The sequence below is a fragment of the Nomascus leucogenys genome, chromosome 3 (genome assembly GCF_006542625.1).
Source record: "Nomascus leucogenys isolate Asia chromosome 3, Asia_NLE_v1, whole genome shotgun sequence".
Classification (NCBI taxonomy): Eukaryota; Metazoa; Chordata; class Mammalia; order Primates; family Hylobatidae; genus Nomascus; species Nomascus leucogenys.
Window position 1 is genome coordinate 93529303 of NC_044383.1, and position 24654 is coordinate 93553956.

General features: G+C 47.6%; 1 protein-coding gene and 1 non-coding gene across 2 annotated transcripts in view; one reads left to right on the forward strand and one right to left on the reverse strand.

Moving 5' to 3' along the window:
- The window catches only part of BEND3 (BEN domain containing 3), a 43572-nt gene extending 42867 nt beyond the window's left edge, over positions 1 to 705 (reverse strand). Inside the window, exon 1 of the mRNA XM_030809529.1 lies at positions 153 to 705. The gene's annotated coding sequence lies outside the window, so the exon portion shown is untranslated. The remainder of the gene's footprint in view (positions 1 to 152) is intronic.
- Positions 706 to 20412: 19707 nt separating this feature from the next.
- Positions 20413 to 20517, forward strand: LOC115834536. Its single transcript, XR_004029480.1, has one exon. It is a non-coding gene; the product is annotated as a U6 spliceosomal RNA (small nuclear RNA).
- The last annotated feature ends 4137 nt before the right edge of the window (positions 20518 to 24654 follow it).

The window sequence follows — 24654 nt, forward strand, 5'->3', positions numbered from 1 at the left end:
ATGGTAGTATAAAGCCAAAATCTAGGGATGAATGGTTTAAAAAAAAGAGAAAAACGGACTGCAAGGGTGGAAGTGGGGAGCGGGTAACAAGAGAACGTCCTCCATCCCGGCCGTTTATATACCTGGCTAGTCTCAAGGACTCACTTCCTTACCTCAGTATCCTGCAACCGTAGCTTTCTGGCACTATGCCACGCTGCCCTGTGGCATGTTTACTATTTGCATTCAACCATTCAAAAGTTACTTTAAGGAGATGAACTGCACATTTCCAACTCTGGTGAGTAAACTTGTTCCTCCCGGCACTCTTGTCGAGTTAGCCTTTACGAGCAGAATTCTTCCAGAAAGACCACCTGAGCAATCAATAAAACTTGTATCTCTGTAAAAACACCTTGTTTAAAATATCTACATAGGGAGACGTAGGTAAACAAGCACACAAGGGCCTCCAAATCGGTGGTGCACAGCTCATGGATGAGGCAAGGGCAAAGCATGCGTGGGAAATCACGTTTATCACAGAGAGGAAAAGGAGCGGTCACGAGGAGCGGCGAGCGCCCCAGGCTTTAGCTTTGCGGCCGGCCGGCCAGGCCTCGCGCCAGCCCGGGTGCACACCCAAGGCGCCGGGCCCGCCTCCAGCTCCTGGGCAGCGGGAACCGCGAACCGCCGTGGAACGGCCGGGAAGGGAGCGCTGCGCCCCCTGGCGGCGGGGCCCATCCCTCTCCGCTCCCGGCCGCGGCCGCCGCCGCGGGCCGGCCTCGCTCCATTTGCAGCCTCCGGAGGCTTCGTTCCTCCGAGCGGCGGCTCCCCAGGCCTCCCGCTCGCCGCCCGGCATCTCCCTCCAGTCCCCGCCCCCTGCTCCCGCTCCGACACCCCCTTCCATACGCCGAGCAGTGCCCCGCCACAGCCCCGCCGAGCGCGAGCGCCAAGCGGCCGCGAGTACGGCCGAGCCTTCCGGCCGCCCCGGCCGCTCCATCGCGGCGCCCGGCGGGGGTGCGGGGCCGGCGCGCGGCGCGAGTGGGGCGGACGGCGGAGGCGGCGCGGACGGTTCCACCGCGCGAAACCCCCGCCCCCGCGCGGCGCGCGTGCTCCCCAGAACGCCATGGAGCTGCCGCGTTCCGAGCGGGCACAAAGGGGCGCGCAGCACAATGGGCGCGGCGAGCCCGTGGGCGCCCGGCGCCCGCTCCGGTGGCTCGGCTCGCGCGGGGGTGGGCGCTACTACCGGCGGGCGCGCTCGGAGCAGCCCCCCTCCGCGTCCCCTCCCCTGCTCCCGCCCCCACCCCGGCATGGATGTTGCAGCCACTCTCCCGGCCGCTCGCCCCGGAGCCGCCAACGCTGCCGCCGCCGCGCGGCCGGCTTGATCCGCCCCGCACTTACCTGGGACGCGAGTTCTGTACTTTGCCGGGCGGGCCCGCGCCGAGTTTGGGCGCCACGTGGGGGGGAGGGCGCGGGGCCGGGGAGTGGGGGCCGCGCGCGGAGGGCCTGGCCGGGGCGGCCCGGGGAGGCGCTGGGGGCGGCGGGCGGGTGAGCGCCGTGTATTTTCCCCTCTCTTTGTGTGTGTCCGTGCGCTGCGCTCTCGCGTGACGTGACGGGACTCCGTGTGTCATTTCCGCACAAGGACACAGGAGCCCCCGCTGCAGTGGAACCACAACCCCTCCGCCCCCACCCCCGGCCCGCCCCTCCCCCTCAGCGGGGCACACGCGGGACCGGCGGCGGCGGCGCTCGGGCGTGAACGGCCGCGGCGGGGAGCTCGGGCGCGCACTCCGGGGACCCAGGCGGCCCGGCGCGCTCGGCCGGCGCAGTGGCTCCACGTGGGCCCGCGCTGGCTGCCCGGGGCGGGGGCGAGGGCGGCGGCCGCGCACCCACGGCGCGCCGGGCAGGCGCCGCGAACAATGTTCCCTGTACCCCATGTGTCCTCCCACCGCAAGTCCGTCCTCGGAAACGTGGTTTCTCAGACCCGAGAGTTTGGCCCCAAACGGCTTTTTCTACTTTTTTGCCCCTTGCGGGACGGCGACTGTGCAGAACTTGTCCCGCCTCGCGCCCACGCCTCTCCCGCATTTTTGGCCTTTGGGCCGTAGCCCAGGCCCCCGGGGTGGGTCTTCCCGCGCCGCGACCGGCACAAAGACCTTGGGGCACGAGGGCCCGGGTGGCTTCTGCGGCCCCGCGGGGCGGCATGGAGTCCGGCGGGACCCGGGAGAGCGACCCTGGCGCTGGGAAAAGCTGGCTCTGGCCACTCCCCCTGCACGGTGGCCGCCCTCTGTTGTGAGCCTCAGAGCTAAAATCTTGCCTGCTACTTGCAACCCGAAGTTCTGTGGTGTGAGGCTGCGGAGCGAGAGCTTCGGAAGCGCCCGCGCTCACAGACACACACCCCACAAACACAAACCCACGGGCTGTCTGCGCCGAGCGCCTCAAATAGAAAAACACGAGTCACCAACTCAATAAAGGCTGATTCTGTCTACTCCTAACTCTTGGACTGTAGATTCCCAGTTGATAAATACGAAATCTACCCCTCGGGTATTTTCTCAAGTCTCAGTGGCTGGGTGGGGGTAGGGGGAGGTGCTGGGTGAGAGTCAGGGAAGCCCAATTCAACAGTTTAGCCACGTTTGTATTTTAGGCAAACAATGAGAATGTAAATTTAAGAAAAATCCTTTTAATTTGCCGATCAAAGAAAGTATAAAAAGAAAAATGCAAATGATCCCATCTGCTGCTCACAGCTGACTGGCTACAAGGGAGGACCATGAGGCACGGCCCTGCGCGGTCAGTGAATAGGTAGAATAGATTTTTAAAAGAAGGCATATGTTGGCTCCTTGCTGCCCAGTCGCGGCGAGGGTTTGAATTAACGTATAGTTTGGGTTTACCGTACGCTCCTTCAGACCACTCCAATTGGGAATTTAGTAATTATGCAAGTTCCTCCCCTTCGGGCTTGAAATCAAAAGGCACAGGGTTAAGTTTGAGGAACTACGTGGAACATTCTCGAGCTGTATTTGGATTACTAGTTTAGAGAAGTCAGTACTAATTGCTATGCAAAATTAAGCAAGCAGCCTGAAGAACCAAGCCCTGCATCCAGGGGGTGCTTTTATAGAAGAATCTATACGTGCTCAGTGTCATTGAAAACAGGATGATGAAAAGAATGGGGCCGAGATAGCAGCCCTTCAAATTCAAAAGACTTAGGTCGCCCTATCTACATTTAAAATAGGGCGGCGGGAGGAAGGGAGGAGGACCGCTTGGGGGAGAATGGTTAATTTATACATTCTCAGAAGACTGAGGGGAGGCACTCCGATTTCTGCAGAGAACTTGACTTTTACACTTGCACATTAAATAACACGTACGACACAGTACATCGCTTGACTTAGTTAACAGATACACCAGTTTTATTCTCACCTTCAATTTAATGTGACAGTTATAATTAGAGTTTTTAAAGTAGAAGTTGCATTTCATTAGTTCAGTTTTCTGGGATTTCCCAGTAGAAGAGTTAGGAATAGTTAAGTAGCACTTAAGCACATTTTGCATTTAAATCACTTTGCTGTGGTGCTTTAAGAATGTAAAACAACCTTGTTAAATTTTTGGAAAGAGGACTAGATGAAACGTGTGTAGTGAGGGGATATATATTTAACCAATCTTTCACAGTGACAACTCAGGTTTTTAAGGAGAAATTAAATAATAAAACAATAGAAATAGAAATTAACATTTCTCTGTTCATATTGCTTGAAACAAAAGATTTCTGTCAAATACAATAATTGAACTGATATAGCTGACTTTTCAAAACAACTTTCAGGAAACTGAAACTGACCTTGAATATTATTGTAAAAGTATGTACCTTATATTTGCATAATGGACCTATCTACTTAACAAAGTAAGTGGCTTGTTTCAAATAAGTTATTAATAGAAATAGAAGTCATTGCTATCCGAGAAAGGAAATCACCTTCCTTCAAATGGTTTTCTATGTGGTTTTCTTTTTTATATGGAGAAGGAAAATAACGCATAAAGGTGAAAAATGTATTGGAATAGTTGTATATAATTTTGGAAACTTCAAGACATAATAGTTTTGAAAGTGCAGTAACAGTTCATGGTTCATACGGATGTGTGTGTAAAGAACCGGAAAAATAACAACCTGGTTTTGAGAGGTCTGCTCAATTTGAAATTGCTTAATAAAAAATGAATTTTTCAAGATTTCAAATTAGAGCTGCTGCCATCGATCTAGTCAACTCATTTTCAGTTATACCTGAGTAAAATGTAGCAGGGGGAAAATTGGCTACTTGACCATATAAAACACTGAGACACTAAATGTAAAAACTCAAATGGAAAATTGCATGGCATTTAATGAAGATTGGGATATAAAATGTAAATATATATAATTAAGAGTGGCAGACAGACAGACATTAGGTTTCAGATATCTTAACTGTTACTCTAAAGGCTTTTATCATTGCTAAAATATATTTATAGTTGGCAAGACAATATTTAGTAGGACTTTTTTCAGTAAAGACTTAAAACAACGCAACAGATTTCACTGTTACTTGTGAGACATTTCCACTTTATTTCTTGCCTGCTGGATGTATAATTTTGCCAAGTCTTCAACTTCAAACAGAAGTAGCTGGCAGATCCAGATTCTGTGAATACTCACAACAGAAAAGTAAGAGGGTGAAAAAAAAGGGGCGTGAGAGGTTGTACTAACTTTATTAAATAGGAGCTACAGAAAGACATGCCTCAATGGTTAACCCGTGTGCTGAAAAAAACAACTATCTTTTTTTTTTTTTTTTTTTTTTTTGAGACACAGTCTCGCTCTGTCGTCCAGGCTGGAGTGCAGTGGTGCGACCTCAGCTCACTGCAACCTCCGACTCCCTGGTTCGAGCGATTCTCCTGCCTCAGCCTCCCAAGTAGCTGGAATTACAGGCATGTGCCACCATGCCCAGGTAAGTTTTGTATTTTTAGTACAGACCGGGTTTCACCACGTTGGCCAGGATGGTCTCGATCTCCTGACCTTGTGATCCGACCGCCTCAGCCTCCCAAAGTGCTAGGATATAGACGTGAGCCACCACTCCCGGAGCCACCACTCCCGGCCAACAACTATCTTTATTGGAATGTGGAGCAGGTAAGTGATATACCATGACCCAACATGAAAAAAATGAGGTTTCGAATGAAAAGTTACAGATAATTTGTGCTGGACATTTTCCTTCTGTGTAGGAGAACTATTTAATAATTTATAGCAGCTTGAGATTGTAAGCACCCAATACAGCCATCAGGATCTGATTTTTGTTGAATATCTGGTTTGCACAATAGGATTCTGCAAAAAGAAACATGAGGGAGAGTGAAAACTGCTGCAGTCCCACTCTAAATTTCAAGCCCTTGAGAAAACAAATGCCAATCTGAACGGTAGCTCATTCTGAGCCCATGCTGCTGGCTGGAGGCACTGTAGCCACTAGGGCCCCAGCACCCAGAGGGGTGCCCAAGGGCCTGTACTTAGGCCTTCCCCAACTGATCACACAGCTGCAGGGACAGGCAGGAAGCAGGGAGCAAGTGTTGGCTGGCTTCCTAGCCAATCAGAGTTCATTAGAAATGAAGAAAAAGGAGACACATACTGCTCTAGCAATTGACCAATTTTTTTTTTTTTTTTTTTTTTTTTTTTTTTTTTTTTTGAGACGGAGTCTTGCTCTGTCCCCCAGGCTAGAGTGCAGTGGCGTGATCTCGGCTCACTGCAAGCTCCGCCTCCCGGGTTCACGCCCTTCTCCTGCCTCAGCCTCTCCGAGTAGCTGGGACTACAGGCGCCCGCCACCACGCCCGGCTAATTTTTTTGTATTTTTAGTAGAGACGGGGTTTCACCGTGTTAGCCAGGATGGTCTCAATCTCCTGACCTCGTGATCCGCCCGCCTCGGCCTCCCGAAGTGCTGGGATTACAGGCTTGAGCCACCGCGCCCAGCCTGCAATTGACCAATTTTTAAAAAATTACTGTATGCTGTGGAGTGTGGTGGTTGAAGCCTGCAATCCCAATACTTTGGGAGTCAGGCAAGAGGACTGCTTGAGCACAGCAGTTTGAGACCAGCCTGATCAACATAATGAGACCCTGTCTCTACAAAAAAATCAAAAAACGGCTGAGCACAGTGGCTCATGCCTGTAACCCCAGCACTTTGGGAGGCCGAGGTGGGTCGATCACCTGAGGTCAGGAGTTCAAGACCAGCCTGGCCAACATGGTGAAACCCCGTCTCTACTAAAAGTACAAAAATCAGCCAGGCAGGGTGGTAGGCGCCTGTAACCCCAGCTACTTAGGAGGCTGAGGCAGGAGAATCTCTTGAATCCAGGAGACAGAGGTTGCAGTGAGCTGAGATCACGCCACTGCCCTCCAGCCTGGGCGACAAAGCAAGACTCTGTCTCAAAAAAAAATCAAAAAATTAGTCAGGTGTGGTGGCACATGCCTATAGCCCTAGCTACTCAGGAGGCTGAGAAGGGAGTATTGCTTGAGCCCAGGAGTTTGAGGCTGCAGTGAGCCATGATGGAATCCCAGCACTCCAACCTGGATGACAGAGAAAGACCCTACCTCTCAGAAAAACAAAACAAAACAAAGACTCTAAATGATAGGATATATGTTAAGATTAGTCTTATTTGAGCTGGGCATGGTGGCTCACACCTGTAATCCCAGCACCTTGGGAGGCCGAGGCAGGCAGATCACCTGAGGTCAGGAGTTCGAGATGAGCCTGACCAACAAGGAGAAACCCCGTCTCTACTAAAAATACAAAATTAGCCAGGCATGGTGCCACATGCCTGTAATCCCAGCTACTCGGGAGGCTGAGGCAGGAGAATAGCCTGAACCCAGGAGACGGAGGTTGCGGTGACCCAAGATCATGCCATTGCACTCCAGCCTGGGCAACAAGAGCGGAACTCCATCTCAAAAAAAAAAAAAAAAAAAGTCTACATAGACAAATATGTTCGTTGCAGGATCATTTGTGATAGCAAAGAAATCGAAGAGAACTTGGAAAATAGTTAAAAATACCTTCCATGGCGCAGTGGCTCACGCCTGTAATCCCAGCACTTTGGGAGGCCGAGGCGGGCAGATCACGAGGTCAGGAGATCGAGACCATCCTGGCTAACACGGTGAAACCCCGTCTCTACTAAAAATACAAAAAATTAGCCGGGCGTGGTGGCGGGCGCCTGTAGTCCCAGCTACTCGGGAGGCTGAGGCAGGAGAATGGTGTGCACCCAGGAGGTGGAGCTTGCAGTGAGCTGAGATGGCGCCACTGCACTCCAGCCTGGGTGACAGAGCGAGACTCCGTCTCAAAAAACAAAACAAAACAAAAATACCTTCCATGACATACTATGTAAGCTTTTTTTTTTTTTAAATACAGGGTTTCACTGTATCACCCAGTCCAGTGTGCAGTGGTGTGATCACGGCTCATTGTGGCCTCAAACTCCAGGGCTCAAGTCATCTTCCCACCTCACCCTCTCAGGTAGCTGAGACTACAAGGCCAAATCACCATGCTGGACTCATTTTTTTTTTCTCTTTTTGTAGAGACAGGGTCTTGCTGTGTTGCCCAGGCTGGTCTCAAACTCCTGGGCTCAAGTGATCCTCCTTGCCTTGGCCTCTCACAGTGTTGGGATTACAGGTGTGAGCCATCATGCGTGGCCTGTAAACTTTAGAAAGAGGAAAGGGAGGTGCTCTTTTTTATGGATATGGAAGAATGTTGATGACATATTGTTGAGTAAAAGAAGAAAATGACAGTTTTTTTTTTTGTTTTTTTTTGAGACGCAGTCTCGCTCTGTCGCCAGGCTGGAGTGCAGTGGCATGATCTTGGCTCACTGCAACCTCCGCCTCCCGGGTTCAAGCGATTCTCCTGCCTCAACCTCCTAAGTAGCTGGGACTACAGGCACACACTACCAAGCCCAGCTAATTTTTGTATTTTTAGTAGAGACGGGCTTTTACCATGTTGGCCAGGGTGGTCTCGATCTCTTGACCTCGTGATCTGCCCACCTCGGCCTCCCAAAGTGCTGGGATTACAGATCTGAGCCACCGTGCCCAGCCGACAGATTTATATATAATGTAATCTCATTTTTGTCAAGAAGAAAATCACGTATGTATCTGGGTTGTGAATAGAAAAGGTCTGGGAGGCCGGGTGTGGTGGCTCAAGCCTGTAATCCCAGTACTTTGGGAGGCCAAGGCAGGGGGATCACTTGAGCTCAGGAGTTCTAGATCAGCCTGAGCAACATAGTGAGGCCCTGTGTCAAAAAGAAAAAAAAATGTTCTGGGAAATACAGAAGTAATAGAGGTGACCCCGAGGTATATCAGATAGAGAGAAGAGAGGGACTTTTTCACGTTATACATGTGTGTGATGTTTGGTTGTTTTCCCCCATAATGAGTATCTGTGCCTTTGTAGCCCTTTCCCCTCACACAGACTAAAAACAGTCATTACCATGGCCTAAAGAGCAGAAGTCACTCTAGAGTAGCTAAGTCATGCTCAGCTGGCGTAAGAGCCTAGACTTAAACACGTCACCAATCCCCCCCTTTCTCTACATATTTTTATGGCTTACAAAAAAGGAAGAGAAGAAATCCTGGTAAAAATGACCCCAAAGTAAATACGGCATTTGGTTACAGAATCCAAAGCCTCCTTTTTTCAAGTTGCTGAAGTGTCAACATGGTATTTTAAGAGGTCACTGTGAATATATGTAAGGATTTCCCTCTAATCATTACACATGAGGGCCTGAGAAATAATAGGTGTCAACTGCCTGGTTCTACCGCTAAGGAAATTGGGGCAAAAAGAAAGGGTGGCTTGCTCAAAGCTATTGGGCTTTAGAATTATGTTTTTGGGTTCCACTTTCTAAATTATTACTACCAAACGTCAAACAGGCAAAAAAAAAAAAACCAGAAACCGTCAAGGAGTGAAATCTACAAGGTCTGTGCTTCACAGAAGTGTATTCATTTAAATTATCAGGCCCTGCCCCCAACCTCACCCTTTAGTCCTTAGGCAGCTTAAGTCCTTTCCTCAAGAGGCCACATGTGTCCCAAGCCTGGGATGGAGGCCCTGTACTGCACCCCCATGGCAGCTTGCTCTGTCCATGGAGACTCTTATGAACTGAGTTGGTTCCCCTCCAAATCCATATGTTGAAGTCCTAACCCCCAGTACACTTTGGAATGAGAATATTTGAAGATAAGGACCTTAGCAGGTAACTGAGGTTATTTGAGGTCAAGGGTGGGGCCTTAATCTGATAGGGCTGGCATCCTTACAAGAAGGGGAAGAGACCAGCGCAGTGGCTCCCTCCTGTAATCCCAACACTTTGGGCGGCCGAGGCAGCGGGCGAATCACTTGAGGTCAGGAATTTGAGACCAGCCTGGACAACATGGCAAAACCCTGTCTCTACTAAAAATACAAAAATTAGCTGGGCATGGTGGCGGGTGCCCATAATCCCAACTACTTGGGAGCCTGAGGCAGGAGAATAATTTGAACCCGGGAGGCAGAGGTTGTAGTGAGCCAAGATTGCGCCACTGCACTCCAGATGGGCGACATAGAGAGAGACTTTGTCTCAAAAAAGAAAAAAAAAAAAAAGGCTGGGCAGGTGGCTCACACCTATAATCCCAGCACTTTGGGGGGCCGAGGCAGGTGGATCACCTGAGGTCAGGAGTTCAAGACCAGCTTGGCCAACATGGTGAAACCCCATCTCTACTAAAAATACAAAAAATTCGCTGGTCATGGTGGCACATGCCTGTAATCCCAGCTACTCAGGAGGCTGAGATACAAGAATCGCTTGAACCCAGAAGGCGGAGGTTGCAGTGAGCGGAGATCATGCCACTGCACTCCATCCTGGGTGACAGAGTGAGACTACATCTCAAAAAAAAGGAAATGAGACTAGAGACAAGGAGTGCATGTGCACAGAAGAAAGGCTGCGTGAGGACACAGCGAGAAGGCGGCCACCTGTAAGCCAAGGAGAGAGGCCTCAGGAGAGACCAAACCTGTCAGCACCTTGGACTTCCAGCCTCCAGAACTGTGAGAACAATTTATACTCCCTAGGAAGCTGACTCAGAAAGAAAAAATTATATTGTCTAAGCCACCCAGTGTATTTTATAACAGCCCAAGCAGACTACTAGAGACCCTGCTCACAAGCAGCTGTAATTGCCTTTTTCTTCATCTATTTCCCTAGCTAGAATGTAAACTCCTGGAGGGCAGGACCGTGTCTGATCACTATACCTCCAAGTGCCTAGCACTGTGCCTGGGACATAGTCGACTCTCAACAAATACTTGCTGAAAGAATACCTGAGTTGTTAGACATCAATGTTCCATTCCCTTTCCTTTTTGTATAGATAAAAAACTGAAGGGTTAAAGGTTGAGAGCAGAACCATCCCTAGTCTATAATGAATGGTGCCTTCTGGAATTGTCCCTGCATCACACATACCGTTTTAAGGGAATGATCCAAAGGCAGGCAGCCAATTCATGGCAGGCCCACACTACACTAACTCTGCAGTAATAATAATAATATCACATAGCCATAAAGTTGTCTTCAGCCGTCCTCTTTCCATAGTTGCCTTGGTCTTCCTGGGCTACTATAATAAAATACCATAGGCTGGGTGGGCTGAGCAAGAGAAATTTATTTTCTCACAGTTCTGGAGTCTAAAGTCCAAGATCAGGGTGCCAGCATGGTCTGTTTCTAGTGAGGGCTGTTTTCCTGGTTTGCAAATGGCGGCCTTCTTGCTCTGATCTTCCCCACTCTAGCATCCCTGAGGGCAGGAGCAGGCTACTCTACTATCTCTTCTTTGTTTCTTTTTCTTTTTCTTTTTTTTGTTTTGAGATGGAGTTTTGCTCTTGTCGCCCAGGCTGGAGTGTAATGGTGCAATCTTGGCTCACCGCAACCTCCGCCTCCCAGGTTCAAGCAATTCTCCTGCCTCAGCCTCCTGAGTAGCTGGGATTACAGGCATGCACCACCACGCCTGGCTAATTTTGTATTTTTAGTAGAGATGGGGGTTTCTCCATGTTGAGGCTGGTCTTGAACTCCTGACCTCAGGTGATCCACCCACCTCGGCTTCCCAAAGTGCTGGGATTATAGGCGTGAGCCACTGCGCCCGGCTGTTATCTATTCTTGTGAAGGGCATTAATCCCATCATGAGAGCCCTATCCTTATTATCTCATCAAATCCTAATTACCACCCAAAGCTGTAACTCCAAATACCATCACACTGGAGAATAGGGGGAACATATGAAGGACACAATCATTTAGTCCATAAAAATAGTGTTTTCAAATTTTGGTTTCCTGTTTGCCCTTGATGACAGGCCTGAGACAGGTGGAACAGGTCCACCCCATTTTTACACAGATGACAACAATAAATGTCCAGAGAGATTACACGGTTTGTAATTCATTCCTTCATTTAACACATAATTATTGCAAGCTTAATATGTGCCAGGCACTGCAGGATTCTGCCTTCCCTTTTGTTTTTTTGTTTTTGTTTTTGTTTTTGTTTTGAGACGGCGTCTCGCTCTGTCGCCCAGGCTGGAGTGCGGTGGCACGATCTCGGCTCACTGCAACCCGGTCTCCCGGGTTCAAGCGATTCTCCTGCCTCAACCTCCTGAGTAGCTGGGACTATAGGCACGCGCCACCGTGCCCGGCTAATTTTTGCATTTTTAGTAGAGACAGGGGTTTCACCATGTTGGCCAGACTGGTTTCGAACTCCTGACCTCATGATCTGCCCACCTTGGCCTCCCAAAGTGCTGGGATTACACGCATGAGACACTGCACCTGGCCTCTGCCTTCCTTTTTTTTTTCCCTTAAAGAAAGTGACTACCAGAATGTGACTACAACCTGGGCAACATGGCGAAACATCATCTCTACAAAAAATACAGGAATTAGCTGGGCGTGGTGGCCTGAGCCTGTAGTCCCAGCTACTCAGGAGGCTGAGGTAGGCGAATCAATTGAGCCTGAGAGGTTGATGCTGTAGTAAGCTGTGACTGTGCCACTGCACTCCAGGCTGGGTGACAGAGCGAGACCCTGTCTCAAAAGAAAACAAGAATGTGACTAATTTAACTTTGCTGCTCCTTATGGACTTGGCCATTTGCATTCATTTTCCCCTCTCTCCAGCTCTGTTGTCCTGCAGATAGCAGGTGGTGGCAAATGCTGTTGCACTTGTTAGCCGTGCAGTGCAGGAGATATGAAGTCACACAGACACGGATTTGAATCCAGGCTCCAGCATGTACTAAGCAGGTGACCTTAGGAAACTACATAAGCTTTTAGTTTCCATTTCCTTATTCACACCATGGGGCAACCCCATCCTACAGGGTAGTTATATACGAGGCACTTCTGGTTAGTACTGGTGCAGTGGCTGGCATAAGGTTAGTTCAATAAAGGGTAGCTGTTATTTTTATTGGTCATACATGAGGCAAGTGAAATGTTGAAATAATTAGCCCAGACACGTTAAAAGAGTTTTGATTATTTTTTTCTATCCATACAAAACAAAACAAAAAACCAACCCAAAACTATGCTTCTAGTTTAGCAGCAAAAGCACAAAGGTTCACATGAGCAGCCTCAATGCTTTCTGGAAGACACTCGTAGAGGACCACTTTACATTCACACCCCACCCAAAAAGTGACACAAATATTGCTCTATAATTCTGAAACATGTCTAAAATGTGATGGTCCTTAAGCCACATTCTCCGACCTCCTGCCCCGCCCCTTAAGGAAAGGCGCGATGAGTCCTGTCCTTCTCCAGGACAGGTTCTAGTAGCCTCCATCACATGTGCATGTTGGTGGCCCTAGATCCCTGGGCTAAACAACCAGGTCAGTGGACAGCAGAGGCAGTGTGTGCAAGTCTCGGTTCATAGATCTGTGTGTATGAAATAGCTATTTTTATAATTTACTTGCTATTTGAAGTCCTATCCTTTTGGAGTCCTCCCCAACCCCAGGGACTTCCAGGGGCCTCTGACCTCTAGGCATATGTCCACTGGGGTTCTTGCAGAGCCATCCATCAGTGGCTTCACCATGCCCTGCAGGCAGCGGCTCTGCCATGCCCAACCAGGGACAAGGTCATCTCTTTGCAAGGCTGCCTAGAGCAGGGATATATGATGCAAATGCCTGCAGGGAGCAGGCAAGGAGAGTTCATAAGTGAACCAGTTTGCCTACTAAATATTTAAGAACGCTCTTCACCTTTACAAAGAAATACGCTAGCTCCGTGTTTCTTTCAACACGAGCCATCTTTAGTCTCTCTTTTGTTTCCCCATTTACGGGAAAAATCTTGGGTAAAGAGGGACATTCTTCTATTGCCTAGAAAACAGCAGTGCCAGTGTCATGAATGGCAACTAATCTTTGGCCTCAGTGTAGGGACACAGCAGGGACTGGTGGACACTGTGACAAGCTAAACCACCCACTTCTTCTCCAATGCAGGCAGCCATTTGATGCCATGATGGACTGAACCCAGTATGGTCAAATATGCCAATTCTTCAAGAGAAGACAAAATCTGAATTTTTTTTTTTTTTTTTTTTTTGAGACGGAGTCTCGCTCTCTCTCCCAGTCTGGAGGGCAGTGGCGCGATCTCGGCTCACGGCAAGCTCCGCCTCCTGGGTTCACGCCTTCTCCTGCCTCAGCCTTCCGAGTAGCTGGGACTACAGGCGCCCGCCACCATGCCCGGCTAATTTTTTGTATTTTTAGTAGAGACGGGGTTTCACTGTGTTTGCCAGGATGGTCTCGATCTCCTGACCTCGTGATCCACCCGCCTCAGCCTCCCAAAGTGCTGGGATTACAGGCGTGAGCCACTGCGCCCGGCCACAAAATCTGAATTTTTATGTGAAATTGCCTAGTTTTTAAATCCTGCATGGCTGAAATTCACATGGCCAAAGCCCATCTGCAGGTCAGATCCAGCCTAAAGTAACTCGTTTGTGACTTGGGACCTGGCTGCGGCCGTCAGCCACATCTCCAGGAACAGTCCTGCCTGCTAGCTAGGTCTCTGGAAAGCCCACCACCTGCTCAGCCCACCTCCCCACCCAGAAGCCTTCTGCTTTTTCCTGTGGCTCAAATCCTTTCTCTGCTGGGGCTTAAGCTTTTAGAAACAAAAGCTTGGGGGAGAAAAATAAGCTTGAGCTTTCTGCCCCATCTCATCCCTTCACTAAGAAAATAAACAGATTGGAAGTATCTGGTCAGAGGCAGGAAAGGGAAAGGGGAAAATACTAGAACAAAAGTATAGATTAATACCTCAGGCCGGGCGCGGTAGCTCACGCCTGTAATCCCAGCACTTTGGGAGGCCGAGGCAGGTGGATCACTTGAGGTCAGGAGTTCAAGACCAGCCTGACCAACATGGTGAAACCCCGTCTCTAGTAAAAAAATACAAAATTAGCTGGGCGTGGTGGCACACACCTGTAATCCCAGCTACTTGGGAGGCGGAAGCAGGAGAATTGCTTGAAACCGGGAGGCGGAGGTTGCAGTGAGACAAGATCACGCCATTGCATTCCAGCCTGAGCAACAAGAGCAAAACTCTGTCTCAAAAAAAAAAAAAAAAAAAAAAAAAAAAATTATCCTGCCCACATACTTACTGAACATATTTGATCCGAGATGATTTGCGAAAATATTGTAGTAAGGAAATCCCAATTCAGCCAAATAATCAAATATTCAACTTTTACAGTAAAATATATGTATGTAACACAGCGTCTTCCCTTTTTATATTTTATATTTCTTAAGGGTCAGGGTCTCTGTCATCCATACTGGAGTGATTATAGCTCACTGTGGCCTCAAATTCCTGGGCTCAAGCAATCCTTCTGCCTAAGGCTCCCAAAGTGCTGGGATTACAGGCATGAGCCACCACGCCAGGTCGCCACTGTCTTAATAATATATTAGAATGTTCACTTTTATTGATTCTGCCAGGGGCAATTTCTGAATTGAATAATAAGGTTTTTGAAAAAGTGTTATAAATTTAATACACCAAAAGGAGTTTAGCACCTTGAAGGTTTATCTGCTGAGTTAATAATGAACATATGATACTAGTTATTACTGAGCCATTACTGATTTGAAGGACTAAAGCAACACAACCCCTATGCTCTGGGAAGATGATAAATTTGGGAGCAGAAAGTTTAGGCTCAAATTACCTTTGTTTCATCATTTTCTTTGGTGGTGGGAGAGAGATGCTGGTCTCAGTGTGATACTGATTTAGGTGGTCAGGAGTGGGGCAAGAATATTAGAAATCCACCAGATGAAAATCCTTCAAATAAACGACCTTATTACCCCCCTGACCTATATAATCAGCATGGAGCAAACAGGAATAATTGCCCTGTACAACCCGAGTGTGTGAGTTTGAGGGAAGGGGGACAGAGGAATTCAATAACCAATAACCCACATTTACCTACTTCTTCCCTGTGAATATTTTACATTAGAAATGACAGAAGATTTGGGTTCCTTTCCCCCAATAAAATGAAAATCATTTTTTAGAAGAAAGTAATAGAATCAGCAGAAACTAGTGGCATATGTATGGTGAAACTCATAGCGACTATTGGGACAGACATGGCACATATGTTTTAATCCTCTAAGACTCAAACATTTGGTATTTCCTGAATTCTCTTTGTGGAGATAACAAAGTTTTCAAATGGCATGTATAACAAAATATATTACGTCCAAGTTGATAGCCAATGATTTAATAACATTTAATATTAAAACAAGACACATAAAAAGCGCAGCATCTATAGCTTGCAAATTCTTCCGGCATATTATGATCCTAGCTTTCAGTAAATAAATGTTATACTTATGGAAGCTGCATTTTATTAGGCCTTGACATTAGATAAGTAAGTAAATTACTTCAGGTATCAAAGAGTTCTCTACTCTAGGCTGGAATAAGTGAATGTGCTTTCCCAATGCCTATGTTCTCAGATAATTTTTGCGGTGATGGAATTCGGCTCATATCAGCAGTAGAGAGAGGTGAGCAAGACCACTTAGTACCTAAATATAGGGCAGAGAATTCATGCAGCTGGCAGGAGAAGCTGACACCTCTTTGGAAGATGGCTCGGGTAGCTTTAATGTGAAAAAAGCTTCCAAAATTAAAAATGTTTAGTCATTGTAGCTACAAAATAAAATAAAATAAACCACAGGGCTGCGTGCGGTGGCTCATGCCTGTAATCCCAGCACTTTGGGAGGCCAAGGCGGGCAGATCACGAGGTCAAGAGATCAAGACCATGCTGGCCAACATGGTGAAACCCTGTCTCTACTAAAAATACAAAAATTAGCTGGGCATGGTGGCGTGCTCGTGTAGTCCCAGCTACTCGGGAGGCTGAGACAGGAGAATTGCTTGAACCTGGGAGACAGAGGTTGCAGTGAGCCGAGATCGCATCCCTGAACTCCAGCCTGGTGACAGAGTGAAACTCAGTCTCAAACAAACATGTATTGAACACCTCTGATTGAAAGCCTTGAGTCCTTTGGGGACTAAGAAATGGATAAGCAAGGTCCCTGTCCTCATAGAACTATCATCTAACCGAGGAATCAATCATGAACCCTGGAAACTGTGATGTAAAGCAGAAAGGAGAGGCCCAGAGTGCGGGGGAGCAAGGAGCTGGAAGAGATCAGGAAGATTCCATGGAGGAGGGGCTGAGCAGGATTCTGACCCATGAAGGCTGGGCGAAGGGCACTCTGGGCAGGGAAAATTGCGGGCAGCAGCTGAGGCAGGAAACTGCAGGCCATATTCAGAAACCTATAAATAGCCCTTCTGAGTGAAAAACAGAGAGCACTGAAGTTAGAGGGAGAAGTAACAGGTAAGGCCAGAGAGACAGGTGGTGAACAGATTGAGGCCTTCTTCCAGTCTGAGCCACACATCTTCTGAAACTTGGCAATCAGCCTGGTGCTTGACTATCTCACTGAAGACAAATGTGACCACTGGCAGCCACAAACCAAGAAGACCCTGACCCAAGAACTGGAGCTCTGCTGCTCTCTGCAAGTGCTGGTCTCTCAGACTGCTTATCTCAGACTCAGTGACACAGTGGTAACTTGGAATTGGAAAGATGCCAGAAAGAGGGATAGGGACAGAAACATAGAAACGTAACCAGTAACTGACTATTGCCCTCTACAGTCTTATACCCCCGTATGGCTTCCAAGAAGCCCAGTTTTAAGCTGTTCAGGGGCAATGCCTAATGATACTAGAGCAGGGTCACATGTTTGTGTATGCAAAGAAGGAAAAACTGCCTTAACACAGCAAGGAATTTAACAAGGAATAAAACAAACGAAGAATTCTGATCCTGCTAGGTAACAAGAGAACATCCACAAGAGGCAACTGTTAATTTAAAATTTCATGGCATTGCCGGGCACGGTGACTCACACCTGTAATCCCAGCACTTTGGGAGGCTGAGGTGGGCAGATCACGAGGTCAGGAGATCGAGACCATCCTGGCTAACATGATGAAACCCCATCTCTACTAAAAATATATAAAAAATTAGCCGGGCGTGGTGGCGGGCGCCTATTAGTCCCAGCTACTCGGGAGGCTGAGGCAGGAGAATGGCGTGAACCCGGGAGGCGGAGCTTGCAGTGAGCCGAGATCATGCCACTGCACTCCAGCCTGGGCAACAGAGAGAGACTCCATCTCAAAAAAATAAATAAATAAATAAAATAAAATTTCATGGCATTGATGCAATAGGGTTAATAGCCTCTGGATGGATTTCTCACCTTTACATGTTTACCTTTTTTTTTTTTTTCTGCTTGAATTTCAGTTAGTCTTAGCCTTACAATGACTTTTTTTTTTTTTTTTGAGACAGAGTCTTGCTCTGTCACCCAGACTGGAGTGCAGTGGCACAGTCTTGGCTCACTGCAACCTCTGTCTCCTGGGCTTAAGTGTCTCTCCTGCCTCAGCCTCCTGAGTAGCTGGGACTACAGGAGTGCGCCACCATGCCCAGATAATTTTTGTATTTTTAGCAGAGACGGGGTTTCATCCTGTTGGCCAGGCTGGTCTCGAACCCCTGCCCTGAAGTGATCCACCCAACTCGGCCTCTCAAAGTGTTGGCCACTGTGCTCGGCCCAATAATGGCTTTTTATATCCAACCAAAACACTTGGAATACACAAAAGCTCTAAAATAAAAAATACAGTGCTACTATATTGTAAGCATTCAAGAGATCCTTGATAAGCACAGTAAAACCCCATGACAATGCCCTCATCAAAAATAGGATTTCATTTTTTTTTTTTTTTTTTTGAGACAGAGTCTCGCTCTGTCTCCCAGACTGGAGTGCAGTGGCGCAATCTCGGCTCACTGCAAGCTCCGCCTCCTGGGTTCATGCCATTCTCCTGCCTCAGCCTCCCGAGTAGCTGGGACTACAGGCGCCTACCACTGTGCCCGACTAACTTTTTGTATTTTTAGTAGAGACAGGGTTTCACCGTGGTCTCCATCTCCTGACCTCGTGATCTGTCCACCTCAGCCTCCCAAAGAGCTGGGATTACAGGCATGAGCCACCACGCCCAGCCTATTTCATTTATTTATTTTTGAGATAGTGTCTTGCTCTGTCACCCAGGCTGGAGTATGGTGGTGTGATCATGGCTCACTGCAGTTCAACCTCCTGGGCTCAAGTGATACTCCCACCTCAGCCGCCTGAGTAGCTGGGACTATAGGCACACACCACCATGCCTGGCTAATTTTTTGATTTTTTGTAGAGACAGAGTCTCACTATGTTGCCCAGGCTGGTCTTGAACTCCTAGGTTCAGGTGATACCCCTGCCTTGGCCTTTCAAAGTGCTGGGATTTCAAAGTGCTGGCATGAGCTACTGTACGTGGCCAAAAATAAAATTTGTTTTTTTTTCTTTTGAGATGGAGTCTTGCTCTGTCACCAGACTAGAGTGCAGTGGTGCAATCTCGGCTCCCTGCAACTCTGCCTCCTGGGTTCAAGTGATTCTCCTGCCTCAGACTCCCCAGTAGCTGGGACTACAGGTGCCCACCACCATGCCTGGCTAATTTTTGTATTTTTAGTAGAGACAGGGTTTCACCATGTTGGCCAGGCTGGTCTTGAACTCCTAACCTCAGGTGATCCACCCCCCTTGGCCTCCCAAAGTGCTGGGATTACAGGCGTGAGCCACCGTGCCCGGCCAAAAATATAATTTTAGATATGATGCAGAACTGACAACTGGCTCCCATTCCCTGCCTAGCCCCTAAACAGGGCAGGTAGAGGGAGGTCTTAGAGAGGAGGCCAAGGCCGTAAAGGTGGGGAAATGGCATGTGAACTTGTTTCAGAGAGAGAAGAGGTGAGGGGTAAATCTCGTCCTAATTATTCTCCCAGGTGAATCTGGCCAACTAACTGGGACATTTCCCGAATCGCTAATGTTATCCTGCAGCTTCCGCACTGAGAATTGTCCCCAGTAGGCCCGGCAAGGTGGCTCACACCCGTAATCTCAGCAATTTGGGAGGCCGAGGAGAGCGGATCACAAGGTCAGGAGTTAAAGACCAGGCTGGCCAATATGGTGAAACCCTGTCTCTACTAAAAATACAAAATTACCTGGGCATGGTGGTGCGTGCCTGTAGTCCTAGCTACTCTGGAGACTGAGACAGAAGAATCGCTTGAACTGGGTAGGCGGAGGTTGCAGTGAGCTGAGATCACACCACTGCACACCAACCTGGTGACAGAACAAGACTCTGATTCAAAAACAACAACAAAAAAGAAAACAGGATTTTTAGCTGGGCACGTTGGCTCATGCCTGTAATCCCAGCACTTTGGGAGGCCGAGGCGGGTGGATCACCTGAGGTCGGGAGTTCGAGACGAGCCTGACCAACATGGAGAAACCCCGTCTCTACTAAAAAAAAAAATACAAAATTAGCCGGGCATGGTGGTGCATGCCTGTAATCCCAGCTACTTGGGAGGCTGAGGCAGGAGAATCACTTGAACCTGGGAGGTGGAGGTTGCAGCGAGCTGGGATCACGCCATTGCACTCCAGGTTGGGTAACAAGAGTGAAATTCCATCTCCAAAAAAAAAAAAAAAAAATTGTCCCCAATAATAACTTGGGGCTGACCACCACCAGGTGGCATCAAATCACAAGTGAGTCTGGCATGAATTTATTTTTTATTTATTTAAAATTTTTTTGGTAGAGACAGGGCATTGCTATGCTGCCCAGGCTGGTCTCAGACCCCTGGGCTCAAGCGATCCACCCACCTCAGCCTTCCAAAGTGCTGAGATTACAAGCCTGAGCTGCTGTGCCTGACCTGGCATGAATTTAGATAGGGCAGTTAGCTCCCAAATTCCTCACAGCTAGCTAGACTGACCCACAATGGTCATTTTATTGTTAACCCTGCAAGAAATTGTAACCTTCCATTTCATATGACTGATTTATTTGGATCTCAGTTATAATTACAATTACAATTATAATTACAATAGGATTTACTGTATTAATTTATAACCAATAATTGATGAAAGTACTCTCTTAGTAAACTAAAGGCCAAAGAACATTAAATTAGACATCGTGCTAATTATTTTGTGCTAATTATACATATACATATATATATAATATATATACACACATACACAGAATGCTCACTTTGGCAGCACATATACTAAAACTGGAATGATGCAGAGATTAGCATGGCCTCTGCACAAGGATGACACTTTTATTTAACTTTGCAAAAAAAAAAAATTAAGAAAACCAATAAACACACACACACACACACACACGCACACCCCTCATAGCTTGAGTTCATTTTTTGAGACAGGTCTTACTCTGTCACCCAGACTGGAGTGCAGTGGTGCAATTGTGGCTCATTGCAACCTCTGCCTCCCAGGCTCAAGCAATTTTCCTTCCTCAACCTCCCAAGTAGCTGGGATTACAGACATGCACCGCTACTGCCTGGCTACTTTTTTTTTTTTTTTTTTTTTCAATTTTTAGTAGAGACGGGGTTTCACCATGTTGGCCAGGCTGGTCTCAAACTCCTGACCCTAAATGATCCACACTGCTCGGCCTCCCAAAGTGTTGGTATTACAGGCATGAGCCACGTCACTCAGCCGAGTTTCTTATATTACTGAAATTTTCGGGCTGGGCATGGTGGCTCACATCTGTAATATCAGCACTTTAGTAGGCTGAGGCTGGAGGACCACCTGAGCCCAGGAGTTCAAGACCTGCCTGGACAATAAAGTGAGATCCCATCTCTACAAAGATTACACAAATTAGCTGGGCATGGGCGTGCATGCCTGTAGTCCCAGTTACTCAGGAGGCTGAGGTGTGAGGGTTGCTTGAGCCCAAGAGGTCAAGGCTGTAGTGAGCTATGATCATGCCATTGCTCTTTAGCCTGAGCAACAGAGTGAGACCCTGTCTCAAAAAAACCCAAAAGAGACAAAGAAAAAAGGCTGGGCATGGTGGCTCACACATGTGATCCTAGCACTTTGGGAGGCTGAGGTGAGAAGATTGCTTTAGCCCAGGAATTTGAGACCAGCCTGGGCAACATGGCGAAACCTCGTCTCTACAAAAACTTACAAAAATTAGCTGGGTGTGGTGCTGTGTGCCTGTAGTCCCAGCTACTTGGGAGGCTGAGGTGGGAGGATTGCTTGAGCCTGGGAGGTCGAGGCTGCAGTGAGCCGTGATCACACCACTGCACTCCAGCCTGGGAGAGAGATTGATACCCTGTCTCAAAAAAAAAAAAAAAAAAGGAAAAGAAAAGATGGAAAAAGTAGAAAAAAGTGAACCAGGCCAGGCATGGTGGTTCAGGCCTGTAATCCCAGCTCTTTGGGAGGGCAAGGTGGGTGGATCACTTGAGGTCAGGAGTTTGAGACCAGCCTGGCCAATATAGTGAAACCCTGTCTCTACCAAAAACACACACACACACACACACACACACACACAAAGTTTAGCCGGGCGTGGTGGCATGCACCTGTAGTCCCAGCTTCTCAGGAGGCTGAGGCAGAATAATTGCTCGAACCAGGGAGACAGAGGTTGTAGTGGGCGGAGATCACACCACTGCACTCCAGCCTGGGTGACAGAGTGAGACTCTGTCTCAAGAAATACAGTGAAGGAGTTAGTAAAATTTACCACTGGTAGCTGGGCATGGTGGCTCATGCCTGTAATCCCAGCTCTTAGGGAGGCAGAGCCGGGAGGATAGCTTGAGCCCAGGAGTTTGAGACCTGCCTGGGCAATATAGTAAGACCCTGTTCTCCACAAAAAGGGGGAAAAAAAAGAAAAAAAAAATTTACCTCTGATAAAACTAGTCCTTGGACCCTTGAAGGTGACTTATTATTTGTTTTCTGTCAATATCACCCTGTGTGTTATGTTTTTTCAGGTAGGAGATGGCTTGGTGAGTAGGAATTATTTTCAGTTTCAAATAAATCTCATTTTGGTTTTCATTCCTCTGAAAATTAGCAATACAGGGATGAAAAGAATTGTGCCTGTCTTGCACTATTGTGCACTGTTCTTGCACTAAAAATAGTGCTTCACATCATAAGCACTGTATGTGTTGCCATTATTAGTAACCTTTGCAGTGATGATTGTGCTCATGGATCACCCAGACACACTCTCCCTCTTGCTGCCATCCCTGCCCCATTCACCCAGCTAAAACAGGTACTGTATGTCTTTGTTTGTTTGTTTGTTTTTTTGTGACAGAGCTTCGCTCTGGTTGCCCAGGCTGGAGTGCAATGGTGCAATCTCGGCTCACTGCCACCTCCGCCTCCTGGGTTCAAGCGATTCTCCTGCCTCAGTCTCCCAAGTAGCTGGGATTACAGGCACCCGCCACCACGCCTGGCTCATTTTGTATTTTTAGTAGAAACGGGGTTTCACCATATTGGCCAGGCTGGTCTCAAGCTCCTGACCTCAGGTGATCCACCTGCCTCAGCCTCCCAAAGTGCTGGGATTACAGGTGTGAGCCACCACACCCGGCTAAAACAGGTACTGTATGTCAAACACACACCATTCTGTGGCCACTCCTTGAATAGTTCACTGAACATTTTAGATGGCTTCACACTTACAGAGTTTCTTTCTTTTTTTTTGAGACAGATTCTTACTCTGTTGCCCAGGCTAGACAGCCTCCTGAGTAGCTGGGACTACAGGTGCATGTCACCAGAGTGAGACTCCATCTCAAATAATAATAATACAAAAGTGACCCAAAAGAAAGGGGGAAGAGGCTGGGTGCGGCGGCTCACACCTGTAATCCCAGCACATTGGGAGGCTGACGGGCAGATCACATGAAGCCAGGAGTTTGAGACCGGCCTGGCCAATATGGCAAAACCCTGTTTCTACTAAAAATACAAAAATTAGCCAAGTGTGGTGGTGCATGCCTGTAATCCCAGCTACTCGGGTTACTGAGGCATGAGAATCTCTTGAACCCAGAGGTGGAGGTTGCAGTGAGCTGAGATTGCACCACTGCACTCCAGTCTGGGTGACATAGCTAGACCCTGGCTCAAGAAAAAAAAAAAAGAATCGAGGAAGAATCTTAGTATTTGACAATGTAGAATATAAGGGAAAAAATATATAATAAGGGAAAAAGAAGGGTGTTACACGCTGATGAATGATAGAGCAAGAAGCAACTGAAAAAACCGCAGGAATAGATACATCAGGTTAAAAGATTTTAACACATACTTTTCAGAAACTGATAAATTGGAATTACAGTTGTAAGCGACCATGCCCAGCTCAATTTTTATTTGTTTTTGTCTTTATTTATTTATTTATTTTTTTGAGACAGGGTCCCACTCTGTTGCCCAGGCTGGAGTGCAGTGGTGCAATCTCAGCTCACTGCAACCTCTGCCTCCCAGGGTCAAGCAATCTTTCCACCCCAGCCTTCCAAGTAGCTGGAACTACAGGTAGGCACCACCACGGCTGGCTAATTTTTGCATTCTTTTGTACAGACGAAGTTTTGCACGTTTCCAGGCTAGTTTTGAATTCCTGGGCTCAAGTGATCTACCTGCCTCGGCCTCCCAAAGTGCTGGGATTATAGGCATGAGCACCTGTCCTGCCTTTTTGATTTAAATTTCTCCTTGAGATAATCTTATTATTGGATCTGTTTAATTCAATCTGAGAGTCTGTTTTTTAATTGAATTCAATTAATTTTTATTTATTATAATTCATTATAAGTACTTATTTCTGCCTTTTTATTCCATATTTTTCATTTACTACAGGTCTTGGTCTGTTTTGTGTTGCTATAACAGAATTAGGCTGGATAATTTATCAAGAGGTTTATTTGGCTCAGGATTCTGGTGGCCGGAAGGTTCAAGATTGGGTAGCTGCATCTGGTGGAGGTCTCAGGCTGCTTCCACTCATGGTGGAAAGAGGAAGGGGAATGGGAGTGTGCAAAGAAATCACAAGGCAAGAGAGAAAGCAAGGGAGAGAAACCAAGGAAGCTAGACTCTTAACAACCCACTTTCTGGAAAACTAACTCATTCCTGCAAGTGTGAGAATGGGCTCCTGGGAGAGCATTAATCCATTCATGAGAAATCCACCCCCATGACCCAAACACCTCCCACTAGGCCCCACCTCCCAACACTGCCACATTGGGAATCAAATTTCTTTCTTTCTTTCTTTCTTTCTTTCTTTCTTTCTTTCTTTCTTTCTTTCTTTCTTTCTTTCTTTCTTTCTTTCTTTCTTCTTTCTTTTCTTTCTTTCTTTCTTCTTTCTTTCTTTCTTTTCTTTCTTTCTTTTTTTTTTTTTCAGACGGAGTCTTGCTCTTGTTGCCCAGGCTGGAGTGCAATGGCCTTATCTCTGCCCACTGCAACCTTTGCCTTCCAGGTTCAAGCGATTCTCCTGCCTCAGCCTCTCGAGTAGCTGGGATTACATGCACCCGCCACCTCGCCCAGCT